A 14383-nucleotide genomic window follows, 5' to 3' on the forward strand; every position below is an offset into this window, starting at 1 on the left:
AAGCTCGCAAGGAATGAAGCCAGTATGCTCCGTTGGATGTGTAATGTCAATGTGAATACCCGTCAGAGTGTAAGTATCTTGAGAGAAAAGCTGAACATTAGAAGCATCAGTTGTGGCGTGCAAGAGAGACGATTGCGCTGGTATGGACATGTGGTGAGAATGGAGGAGGATAGCTGCGTGAAAAAGTGCCACACCCTAACAGTTGAGGGAACCCGTGGAAGAGGTAGGCCCAGGAAGACCTGGGCTGAGGTGGTGAGGCAAGACCTTCGTACATTGGGCCTCACCGAGGCGATGACTACGGACCGAGACCTTTGGAAATGGGCTGTGCGTGAGAAGACCCGGCAAGCCAAGTAAGATCGTTGCCAGTGCCCCTGGACTGGTTCTTGTGCGGGTGGCACATGAGATGCACCATTTTGAGCGTGGCCGTTGCCAGTACCGCCTGACTGGCTCCTGTAGGATTTTCGAGCGAGATCGTTGCCAGTGCCCCTGGACTGGCTTGTGCGGGTGGCACATAAAAGACACCATTTCGAGCGTGGCCGTTTTCGTGCGGGTGACACGTAAAAGCACCCACTACACTCTCTGAGTGGTTGGCGTTAGGAAGGGCATCCAGCTGTAGAAACTCTGCCAAATCAGACTGGAGCCTGGTGTTGCCATCCGGTTTCACCAGTCCTCAGTCAAATCGTCCAACCCATGCTAGCATGGAAAGCGGACGTTAAACGATGATGATGAAGCTTCTTTCAGTTTCCATCTACCAAATGCACTCACAAAATTTTGGTTGGCTTGAGGCTATTATAGAAGACACTTCTCCAAAGTACCATGCAGTGGGACTGACCCCAGAACTATTTGGTTGAGAAGCAAACTTCTTACCTCACAGCCATTTGTGTTTTTTCTTTTCCCTCACTAATTTTAATTGCAGGTTCTGTTTATTAAAAGACTATCTTTATAGGTTTGCACATGTAGTTTACTTGAACTATTTATTTTTTATTTATTCATCTTTTTTAATGGTTTCATTATTATCAAACTCGTTTAGTGTCTACTTTTCCATACTTGCATGGAAAAATAGAACCATGTGGCTGGGAAGCAAACTTTTTACCCCATGGCCATGTTTGTGCTTTGGTTGATTTATTCATGGAGAAAGGCTTGTGTGTCCTAAAATCTTCACAGGATCTCTAAGACTGATTTTATAATACTACTTGGGCACTTGTAAGTTGTAATCTACAGGAAAAACACATGTGGGTTGAGAGGAAATTCAGGGGATTGGCACTCTAATGAGGAAGGATTGGGTATGTGTTCTGTGTAAGATTTTGATTTTGATAGAAGTTGAGTACGAGTAATGAGGAAAAAGAAAGCAGTGTGTTAGGTGAGAATGGAATGGATATGCAAACAGCTAGTCAGAGGAACAGAAGCTGCTGTAATAGCAACCAAATAGATTGAAAAGACAATTGTCTGTGGTCTTGTTGTTGGATGGTGTCTGGACAGTTCTCTGACTGGCCAGCTCCATGTGAAGCCATCCAACCCATGCCAGCATGGAAAACAGACATTAAATTATGATGATGATGACATTATAGTCAGATTCTTAAGTTTTATTAATTAGCTTCATAAAGTGATCTTGATTTTTTATAATTCATTTATGTCTTTATTTTTGGTATTTTATGGCTGGAGCAGCGAAAAAAATCTCTTGTAAATAGAATTAGCTGATTGGTGAAATGCAGGACAATAAGTGCTTATAATAAACAGCAACCAAAACATAGGACAGGGATTCAAGTTTTAACTTGTTCCAGGTCTAATTAATGTATGCCAAAATTCATGAAGAACTTATAATCCTTGTAGTTTATTTACTTTTTTGTTAAAGGAAAATATAAAAAGCAATTCTGAATGTGGTTTAAATTTGGAGGAAGGGTTAGCTTTGTGATTAAGTATGTTTCTGACAGCCATCCGGATTAAATAAGGATGGAAAGAATGTTGGGATAAAGTCAGTGAAGGTACATTTAACAACAGAATAGAATGCAAGGCATTAATTGGAAAGGAGAAGAGGTTTTAAGCATGTATTGAATAAAGGTGTCTTATATTTCAACAACAATATTTATTTCAAAAACTCAAAACTCCTTTTGCTTTTTTTGGGGTCTCAATGGCTGGATGCCCTTCCTAATGCCAACCACTTAATAGAGAATGCTGGGTGCTTTTTATGTGTCACTGGCACAGGTGCACTTATGCAGCACTGGTATATGTGCTTCTTATGTGGCACTGGTACAGGTGTGCTTATGCAGCACTGGAACAGGTGCTTCTTATGTGGCACTGGTACCTGAAACGACAATCCTGTATCAGTGGAAGCCAGTGATTTTACTTAGCTTGATGCATCTTATCACATCTCCTGGTCCCTTGTCATTTCCTCAGTGAGGCCCAGTATCTGAAGACCCTTTCTCACCACTTCATCCCAAATTTTCCTTGGTCTACCCCTTACACAGGTACCTTCTACAATTAGAACTCGGCACGTCTTTATGCAGCTGTCCTCATCCATACGCATCACATGACCAAACCAGTGCAGTCTTCTCTCTTGCACACAACATCTGAGGCCCCTTACATCCAGTTTTCCCCTGAAATCATTTACACTCATGCACACTGACACTACCCAGGCTCCAGTGGATGGGTAATGTCAGTGTGCACATACAACAGAGGGTAAATGATTTAAGAGGAAAACTGGCTATAAGAGGCATCAGATGTGTACAAGAGAATTTAATTTAATTTAATTTATTTTTCCTGTTTTTAGCATGACTAAATCATCTTTTTACATGATTAAAACCAGTTGCATATTTTGATAAAAATGTAAATATTTTCTTTCCTTTATCTATGATAAAGTTCTGAAAGCATTTCCTTCTTTTTCTTTTTATTTTGAATATATTAGAATGAGAAACAGAGAGAGTGTTCTAATTGTAGATGTAGGCTCTGTCAAGATACCAATAATATATAAATTAAGTTCTTAGGAGGAACATCAGTATCCTTAATGTAGCTCTATGTAGTGAAAGCTCAGTGGTTAGAGCATCGAGCTTACGATCGTGAAGTTGTGAGTTCGAATCCCGGACCGGGCTGCGTGTTGTGTTCTTGAGCAAGACACTTTATTTCACGTTGCTCCAGTTCACTCAGCTGTAGAAATGAGTTGCGATGTCACAGGTGCCAAGCTGTATCGGCCTTTGCCTTTCCCTTGGATAACACTGGTGGTGTGGAGAGTGGAGGCCGGTATGCATGAGCGACTGCTGGTCTTCCATAGAACAACCTTGTTATATGTTTTTAGAGTGTGGTTTTCTTAATTGTGCATCATTCATGTTTTTTTAAGCCATAAACTTTCAGTAAGTAAACCTATGACCAAAGATGTATTCCAGCCACTGTCTTTTTTTAGGCCTACACAATCTTATATATCTGTCCCATACTTAAAAGAGTGTAATTTGGAGTAGATTTGGCTGCTATTTCTGGTATATTGAACCATCCTCTAATGAATCCATAATTTTAATGATTAGCTGTTCATGAGGAGTGGGTTCTCTAGGGTCATTTGAAGTTTGATATTGGTCCTCCATATTAAACTGAGTTCATAATCTAGTTTAATTTATACAGTTCATAATCTAATTCAAATATAAATTATCCATTGTTTATTTGTTCATTTTGTTTTGACACAAGCCTTTACAGCAGTTTAGTAATCCGTTTACTTTCTCAAATACGTTTATTTATTCATATTTTTTGCTTATTTATCATGTTTTATCTTGTAACTTTGAGATTTGGATGATGTGATTGTTTATTTTTAGAATGATATTGTAGGGTATGTGTGAGAAGCTGGATCTGGCAAGTTTGAACTTAAAAATAGGTAGAATATTTTGGCCAATTTAAATGTTAAAGGGTTAAATTTAAATTTTAATAAATTTGAATATGAATATAAATAGCTTTTTCCTTTTACCAGATATTATTTGATACTGGATTTTATTATATGGGTGATAACCCAATTAACAGCTGAAGATTCTAATTAGTAACTATTTTTTTTTTTTTTTTGTAAATAACTTTGGAATCTGAGATTGGTGTGTATATTTCTCCTCCAGAATGCAATGCCAGTCCACTGCTCTAGACTGTGTGCACTCTCTCTCTCTCTCTCTCTCTCTCTCTCTCTCTCTCTCTCTCTCTCTCTCTCTCTCTCTCTCTCTCTCCCTCCCCTCTCTCTCACATACAACAAGCTTCTGCACAGATTCTGTCATTCAAATTCACTCATAAAATTTTGCCCGACCCATAGTTACAACAAAAGACACTTGCCTAAGGTGGCACTCATTGGGATTGAACTAGAAACCACTTAGTTGCAAAGCAAATTTCTTAACCACGTAGTCATGCCTGTATAAAGAAGTAAAGTGTAGAACAATAGATTTTGCACAGTTTCCTTTTAATAAGTTCCATTCACAAGGTATTGGTCAAACTAAGACTACAATAGAAGACACTTGGCCAATGTGTTGTGCTGTGAGATTGAACTCAGAACCTGATGGTCTCAAAGTGAACTTCTTAACTATGCAACTATACCTGCACCATATGTTATTGAAGTTATTAAAAGTGTACTATTAATAGTTTCTTAGAATGTGTCATGAAAAGTTTACAAGAAATTTTTATTAAATATTTGAATTAAATATTTTTATTATATATCCTGGTACTCTGAAAAGCTGTTCTTTCGTGGAATTCATTAACTTCATTCATAGAGGAAGTGTGTGGTGTAATGAACAGTAATGAAGAATATATTAGAATGAGAGAGAGAGAGAATGTTCTAATTGTAGATGTAGGCTCTGTCAAGATACCAATAATATATAAATTAAGTTCTTAGAAGGAACATCAGTATTATATTCAAACTATTCACTGTACTTCTTTATATTTTGTTTTTAGTTATTTAGCCCTCAAATATGTGCTAACCAAGTTGATGAGAACCGAAAATGTTTCAACATGACCATCACATCTTTTTGTAAATCTAGGACTGAATTGTCCCACTGCTAGTTAAACCTAGACTTTTTTTACTGAGAAAATACGAAAAAGAGATTTATGATTCAGAGGCAACAGATTAAAAAAAGTTTTTCATAGAAATCTAAAATCATATATATTTTGACTTTTAAATCGTAGTAAATACAATTATTAAAGTACTAAGTTGACTCTAATTTAAAACAGTAGAATCCAAGACAACTAATTTATTCCATTTTTGGAATACATTTTTGTTTGATACAATTTACAGTTTTAGTATAAAGAAGAGAGCCTTCTCTACAATCCCCTAACTCCCACATATGGAAGCTTTTTCTTTGTCTTACAAGTTATCTAGTGACCTCACTAGTGCTGGTGCTATGAAAGAAACACATAGCACACTTTGTGAAGTGACTGGCATTAGGAAGGGCATCCAGCTGTAGAAATCATGTCAAAGAATACATTGGAGCTCAATGCAGTCCACTGGCATGTCAAATCTTGTCAAACTGTCCATTCCATGCCAGCTTGGGAAATAGATGTTAAATGATGATGATGAATAAATCAGTACAAATGAACTGAAAAAGTGTCCAAACTACTGGACTTGAATAAAAGATGATGTTTGCTAGGTGAAGAGGTACTATGAAATGGTAGTTCAGGGTATATAAAGTAGCAGCAGAATAGAGCCTACCACTGATAATAATATTTTAGAGTGTGACACATTAAATGATGTAAAATTAATCAGCATGGAAAACTGCTGCTTTGCAGACTTGCCAGGCATTTAATTTTTAAAAATTTAAAATTTATATTGCATTTTGTGAACAATTTCATTGTTGTTTATAGTTTACCAATAATTGACTTGCATTTATGATGACATGTGACAATGAAATTTCTGTTGCTTGAACAGAACAAATATTATAAGGCATTTTAGTTTGAAAGCAACAGTTTATTGATTTTTCTATTGAATGTTTAACATCTTTTGCTGGTATACATCAGAGAAATACATACATATGCATGCATGTGTGCACACACACGATGAACTTCTCCACAGTTTCCATTTGTGAAACTCCATTTGCAAAGCATTGGTCACCTGAGGCAATAATAGCAGATATTTGCTTCAGGTGTTGTCAAGCAGGAACAAACCTGGAACCATGTGATTATGAGGTGAACTTTTTAATCACCTAATCTTGCCTTGTACTCAAGCTCAAAAGCCATCACTAATAACGAAATCTATGTAATTTTAGAAATTTCATAATATCAACAAAAAAAAAAATAATAAATAAAAACTGGCATGCCATCAGTTATGACAATGAGGGTTCCAGTTCATCTGATCAATGAAACAGCCTGCTTGTGAAATTACCATGCAAGTGGCTGAGTACTCCACAGACACATGTACTCTTAACTTAGTTCTTAGAGAGATTCAGCGTGATACAGAAAGTGATAAGGCTGGCCATTTCAAATACAAGTACTACTCATTTTTGCCAGCTGAATGGACTGGAGAAATGTGAAATAAAGAGTCTTGCTCAAGGACTCAACATGCCACCAGGAATCGAGCTCATGACCTTCCTAAACATTTCAGATTTACATAATGCTAATTATTGTTCAAGTAAAAAGCTCAAGAGATTTCTTTTTAATAAATTGAAGCAATAGTATCTAAAATCAACCCAGTTTCATAAACATTTCCTTTTCATCATCATCATCATCATCATTTAACGTCCATTGTCCATGCTGGCATGGGTTGGACGGTTTGACCAGGCTGGCATGCTGGAAGGCTGCACCGGACTCCAGTCTGATTTGACATGGTTTTCTACGGCTGGATGCCCTTCCTAACGCCAACCACTCCGAGAGTTTAATGGGTGCTTTTTATGTGCCACTGGTATAGGTGCCAATTGTGTGACACCAGGGTGCTTTTGCATGACACCAATATCTGCCACGTCTGCAATTTTGCGCAGCTTGATGGGTCTTCTTCTCAAGCATGACATAATGCCAATGGTCTCAGTCATTGGCTCTGTGAGGCCCAACACTCAAAAGGAACTCAGCCACTTTGCCTCCATGAGGCCCAATGCTTGAAAAGAACTCAGCCACTTTGCCTCCATAAGGCCCAACACTCGAAAGGAACTCAGTGTGTTTGTAGTTAAATAAATAATATAATAAATGTTAATTGCAAACAAACACTTAAACTTAAATTGATTTGCGTTTATGTAGCTGGAGCTACTTTCAGATGACTGATCCATTTTTGAAGCCATACCAGCACTTTGATTTTATTGAACAGAGCTATTTAAATAACCCTAAAATAAATTGTAGTAACCTTATAAAATATATCAACAAATTATTATCTCCCTTAAAATAACTAGCCACAGGACACATTACATGCACAAAATGTATATTTACCCTATAATGTTTAAATTATTAATAAGCTTAAAAAACATTGTTGGTTAATCCAAAAACAGGAAAACTTTCCATAATCACGAAATTCTATAACTGTTTGCATTCAGTCATGTTGTTGAAATGTAAAGAATTCTCAGAACCTCTCCTAGTTTTTAATATAATCTTTTTCTTTTCATGAGGAAGGCAAGTGTCAAGAAGTATTTACAAAAACAGGTGTGGCTGTGTGGTAAGAAACTTGCTTCCCAACCACATGGTTCCAGGTTCAGTGCCACAGCATGGCACCTTGCGCAAGTGTCTTTGATTTAGTTGATGGAAACTGAAAGAAGCCCGTCGTATATATATATATGTGTGTATGTGTGTATTTGTGTGTGTGTGTGTGTGTGTCCCCTTGTGTCTGTGTTTGTTTCCCCACCACTGCTTGACAACAGATGTTGGTGTGTTTACATCCCTGTAACTTAGCGGTTTGGCAAAAGAGACTTCCATAATAACTACGAGTCTTACAAAGAATAAGTCCTGGGGTCGATTTCTTTGACTGAAAAACTCTTTAAGGTGGTGCTCCAGCATGGATTCCAGGTTTGGTTCCACTGCATGGCACCCTGAATAAGTGTCTTGAACTATAGCTCTGGTGAGACCAAAGTCATGTGTGTGTGTGTGTGTGTGCGTGCGTGCGTGCGTAATTGCATGTGTACTCTTGCACAATATTGTTAATTTCCAGTCTTTCACAAGAAGCATGTTTGGCCATGGGCAACTATTACCTTGCTTGGAAACAGATGAGGGCATCTGGATGTACAATAAATTGCCTCAATAAATTGTCAGACCCATGTAAACATGGAAAAGTGGACATTAAATGATGATAAGATGCTGTAGGAGGTTAATCCAGTATTTCACAAATTGATAACCATCAGCTTCCGTCCCCTGCCGAAAACCCCCACATTAGTGACAATATTTTCCCCTTTCACTCCTTTATTTAAGAAAAAAAAAAGAAAAACAAACAGAATTTGCCTCTATATAATTCTTTTTATCTTTGCCATAGTATTGGACAAGTTTAAAAACATTTTAATTGTTTTAAACAAGTTAAGTTTTCTGCTCATCCCCTATTCAATCCTTACAAACCCTTGTTCCACCCTCATAAGAAACATTGGCTTCATTATTTTCAGTATTTCCCAATATTTTTCATTTCGAAAATGCTAAATAAAAATCAATTAGATCTGTCAATGTTTGAAGTGTTATGCTATCTTGCATGCAAAAGCAGAATATAAGCACACTGAAAAGAATTAATGATGTAAGGTGATGGATGGAGAAGAGAGGAATGCATTGGTATGGATGAAATGGTAATAGAGAATGAATGTTAGATGAAAAAGTATTGTGTTTTAACAGAGGAAGGTTTGAAGGAGGCAGCACCATCAAATTTCAAAGAGCTTGGCTTGCCTTACTGATGTGGTTGGTACTGGCAAAAGTTATATCTGTAGATATAATATGTGATAATTATTCAGTAGCCATGATAAAACTCCAAGTTTCAGATGCTGGGGCGGAAACCCACGCCGCCATCTCTTCAGTTATCTGGCCATTGAAGAATGCTATGAAAATGATGATGATGAAATAAAAAAATGCGTGTCATTATTTTTACTTCTCATTCAATAAGTGGATTTCTTTCATTACTGCATAGTTACAGACAAACTGATCATGAGCAAAATGTACATTATATTTAGTGTCACATGAAATGGAAAATATAATAAATTTAGACAAAGGACATTGCTCTAAATATTTGTTATATTCATGTCATATGTCACTGTTTTGGCTTTAAAAAAAAGCTGTTTCATGAAAACATGCTTTACCATTAGTCAACTAAAATTTCTCTTGATTATCCATGAGCTTCATGAAGATTTTGACTCTTCACCCACCCCATCCTATAATTCCTTTGATTTGAACTAGATTTATTTTTTTGCTTACGTATTTACAAAGCTTATCTCCTTGATGAAATAAAGTCCTTTTGGGTTACACAGGTAGCATACATGGGAAACCTTGGTAAGATAAAAAGAGATAAAATCAACTTATGGTCAGTAAACTGATAAAAAAAGAGACTCTATAATTTGTTCAACTGAAACATGCTTTCAGTAACTTAGCAGGGGCAGAATCTGCCCCAAGTGATACTTTTATGGTGGTGGCACTTTTGGCTCTATTGTACAAGCCTGTATAGGGTATACTGGCCAAAGGGGTGTGGTGGGGAACAAACCCAAGGATAGTTCTAAGTAACACACACTTGCACTATTTCATTTTCTTGTATTAAAACTAAAACAAAAGTAGACGGTAGCTGATTCTGTCAGTTTCTGTATACAGTAATCCCTCGCCATATTACAGTTCACCCGGCCTGTAAATAGCACCATTTGAGCATGATCGTTACCAGCGTCACCTTACTGACACTTGTGCCGGTGACATGTTACGAAATCAGTCAAGCACACACACACACGTGCACACACACACGTGCACACACACACACACACACAGGAGCGCACAAATATACACATATATACAATCTTCTTTCAGTTTCCATGTACGAAATCCACTCACAAGGCTTTGGTCAGCCTGAGGCTATAGTATTTATATATACATACATATATATATACATATACATACACACACATATATATATATATATATATATATATATATACATACACACACATATCTATATACATATGTATATACACACACACACATATACATACATATGTACATATATATATATGAGTGGTTGGTACACTCTCTGAGTGGTTGGCGTTAGGAAGGGCATCCAGCTGTAGAAACTCTGCCAAATCAGACTGGAGCCTGGTGTTGCCATCCGGTTTCACCAGTCCTCAGTCAAATCGTCCAACCCATGCTAGCATGGAAAGCGGACGTTAAACGATGATGATGATGATGATGATATATATATATATATATATATATATATATATATGTATATGTGTGTGTGTGTGTGTGTGTGTCTGTGTTTGTCCCCCCACCATCACTTGACAACCGATGGTGGTGTGTTTATGTCCCCGTAACTTAGCGGTTTGGCAAAAGAGACCGATAGAATAAGTACTAGGCTTCCAAAGAATAAGTCCTGGGGTCGGTTTGTTTGATTAAAGGCGGTGCTCCAGCATGGCCGCAGTCAAATGACTGAAACAAGTAAAAGAGTAAAAGAGAGTAAATACTCATAATCACACATAGGTAATGCAAGAGTTGATTCATTGGATACAGGTATCCCTTAGATGGTTGTTATAACCTCTACCTTCACTACCCTCTACATACATACATACATACATATATACATACATATATATTCATACATATATATATATATATATATATATATATATATATACATATAAATCTACTCACAAGGCTTTGGTCAGCCCACGGCTATAGGAGAAGGCACTTCCCCAAGGTGCAGTGGGACTGAACCCAGAACCATATGGTTGGTAAACAAGCTACTTACCACACAATGTATTTGTGTGTGTGTGTGTGTGTGTGTGTATCTATATATACTGAATGTTATTCTCATAATTTTCTTTGGAGGCACCGACTGACATTGGTAGCTGAAACGGCTGTATGCAATGTTAAAGTTTCGTTATAACCGTTAACATTTATACACACTCACACACACATATAAACATATATACATATATATACATCTATAATAAGAATTAGTATTACTGATGCTGCTTATACCACATGTTCCATGTATCCTTATGAGCAAGGAAACTATGGAGATGGTTATATTTAATAGTTGCAGATGTGTGTGATATCCTGACTGCAATTACAAAAGATTCACCTGTTTGTCATTAAAAAAAGTATATTAAACTGGACTTGCACTTAAAATGAGGAAGGGCTGACTCGAATGATCTGCTTCAATTTCTTATCTTGTTCTCCTGGACCAGTGACAATGTAAGGTGAGATCTGGAGGTATATCAGAGATGCAGTACTGGATTATCCATTAAACAAAATAAGCCTAATGCCCTAAAAATGTCAATAGTTTCTTTACTTATGATGGACTTTACTCATTAAGTTATCACTGATCCCTCCATCAAATGATCAGGTCAAGTGGTTAGTAGAACTTATCTACCATTAGAAATCCAAGGTCTGCTCTTTTAAACTCTGCCCAGTTTTTTGTTGATAAAATTATTAATTTTTTCTTCCAATTAAATTAAGCTTGGATTAAAGAATTTAATTTCACATTTTATAATCATAGTTGGGCCGATGCCAATGTCACATAAACTGGCACATAAAAAACACCCTTCAAATGTTGGGTGATATACAGTGCTTGAGAAAACCTGTCAAGCCAGGTGAAATTGTAGTCATAGCTGATGCCAGTGCCATCTGACTGGCACCTGTGCCAGTGGCATGTCAAAAGCACTGTTTGAGCATTGAGCCTCACGGAGGTAGTGATAGGTGACTGAGACCTTTGGCAATATATCGTGCTTGTGAAGAAACTCTGCCAGATCAGATTGGGGCCTGGTGCAGCCATCTGGTTCGCCAGTCTTCAGTCAAATCGTCCAACCCATGCTAGCATGGAAAGCAGATGTTAAACAATGATGATGATGATGATGATGATGATGATATATATATATATATATATATATATATATATATATATATATATATATATATATATATATATATATCTGTAGATATAATATGTGATAATTATTCAGTAGCCATGATAAAACTCCAAGTTTCAGATGCTGGGGCGGAAACCCACGCCGCCATCTCTTCAGTTATCTGGCCATTGAAGAATGCTATGAAAATGACCGTTAAACAAAAAAAAAAAAAGGAAAAAAAAGACAGATACACACACACATCTATATGTGTCTTTGTGTCTGTGTTTGTCCCAACCACTGCTTCACAACCAGTGTTGGTGTGTTTATGTCCCCATAACTTAGCGGTTTGGCAAAAGCGACAGATAGAATAAGTTCCAGGCTTTAAAAAAAAGTACTGGGATTGATTCATTTGACTAAAATTCTTCAATGCGGTGCCCCAGCATGGCCACGATCTAATGATCAAAACAAATAAGGGGTGAATGGAAAAGTACATATGTATGACAAACTTCTATACAGCTTTGACCTACCGAATTATACTCACAAGACATTGTATGACACAAGGCTATAGTAGAAGACCGTTACCCAAGGTTTTACACTGTGGAACTGAACAGAAAACCATGTAGCTGCAAAACGAAATTCATAACTATATAGGCACAGGCGTGGGTGTGTGGTAAGAAGTTTACTTCCCAACCACATAGTTCCAGGTTCAGTCCTACTATGTGGCACCTTGGGCAAGTCTCTTCTACTATAGCCTCAGGCCGACCAAAGCCTTGTGAGTGGATTTGGTAGATGGAAACTGAAAGAAGCCTGTCGTATGTGTGTGTGTGTGTGTGTGTGTGTGTGTGTGAGTTTGTCCTCTCACTATCACTTGACAACTGATGTTGGTGTGTTTATGTTCCCGTAACTTAGCGGTTCAGCCAAAGGGACGGATAGAATAAGTAGTAGGCTTACAAAGAATGAGTCCTGGAATCGATTTGTTTGACTAAAGGCAGTGCTCCAGCATGGCCACAGTCAAATGACTGAAACAAGTAAAAGAATAAAAGAATACAGCCATGCCTATGCCTCTAAGTTACTCCTCAATTATCTTTTCCACGGCTCCCCTTTTCATCTTCTACAATGACCTTAGTCAGTGCTAATCCTTTACTAGCAACACAAACATTCACCTTCTCTTATTCTTCAGAATTTACACCAGTTGTGAGCAACTTGCAGCCTATTAGACTTTTTGAATAGTAAGCCTTAATGAAAACCTCCAGGAATTTTTTTTAGCTGTGTGACCTGCCTTATGATGATCCATGTCTCATGTAGCCCATTTCTCACAAAATGTTGCCCATCCCTCGTTTTACACTCTTGCCTGTCTACTTTATATATATGCTCAAGGTACCACACTGTGGGATTGAACCCAAAGCCCAGTAATTTACAAACATTTGAAAGTAAACCGCATGATTGAATTGTTAGCAGACATCTTATCCTCCCAACAATAAGGAATTTAACCATAATATTCAAGAATAATAGTTTGGTGATGTTTAACAATATAAGTATCATCATCATCATCATCATTTAACGTCTGCTGACCATGCTGGCATGGGTTGGATGGTTTGGCCAGAGGAGGCAAGCTGCACCAGACTCCAGTCTGATTTGGCATGGTTTCTCTGGCTGGACGCTCTTCCTAATGCTAACCACTTTGCAGAGTGTGCTGGGTGCTTTTACGTGGCACCACGCGGGTCCTTTTATGTGGCACTGTATGAATGCTTTTACATGGTGCCACATGGTCACTTTTACTTGGCGTCACATGGGCGCTTTTACGTGGCACCGCCACAAATGCTTTACACCACCAGTAGGATTGGTCTCAACACTTCTGCTGTGGAATATGGGTCTACTTGAGTATGGCAAGGCGCCAGGCTCTCAGTCTTTTGTCATCTCACCTGAAAGGTTCAGTGTCCTGAAGTTCTTCTTTTGTAAAAGTTGTATTTAATTCAGGCAAAAACTGCAAATTTTTTTCTGAGGAGGTGGGGAGAGGACTTTCAGGAAATTCACATGATCTGATTTTTTTTCCCCATAGCTTTTAGGAAAACGGATATCTATTAATGAAATCTTTTATAAATACCTTTCAAACGGCATAGATTATGATTATAAAGAAATTTGTGGGGAAAATTTTTTCCGAGGGGGTGAGGAGAGGACTTTCGAAGAGAAATTCATATTTTTTTTTTGTTTGAGTGTAATGGAAGTAAGTTTAGATTCATTTATTTTTCGTTTGAGTAATAGAAAAAGGTTTTTAAAAAAGATCCCATGTATCACGGTGAGAGAAAGAAATTCATAAATATGGTGTTGATTATGGTTTCACTATGGAAAAATAGTTAAGGGTAATTTAGCTGTTGTTTTTAGCACATCTCCACCCTTGGGATCTTTTCTAAAACCTTTTTCTATTACTCAAACGAAAAATAAATGAATCT

Source organism: Octopus bimaculoides, chromosome 6 (genome assembly GCF_046866305.1).
Source record: "Octopus bimaculoides isolate indiv1 chromosome 6, ASM4686630v1, whole genome shotgun sequence".
Taxonomy (NCBI): Eukaryota; Metazoa; Mollusca; class Cephalopoda; order Octopoda; family Octopodidae; genus Octopus; species Octopus bimaculoides.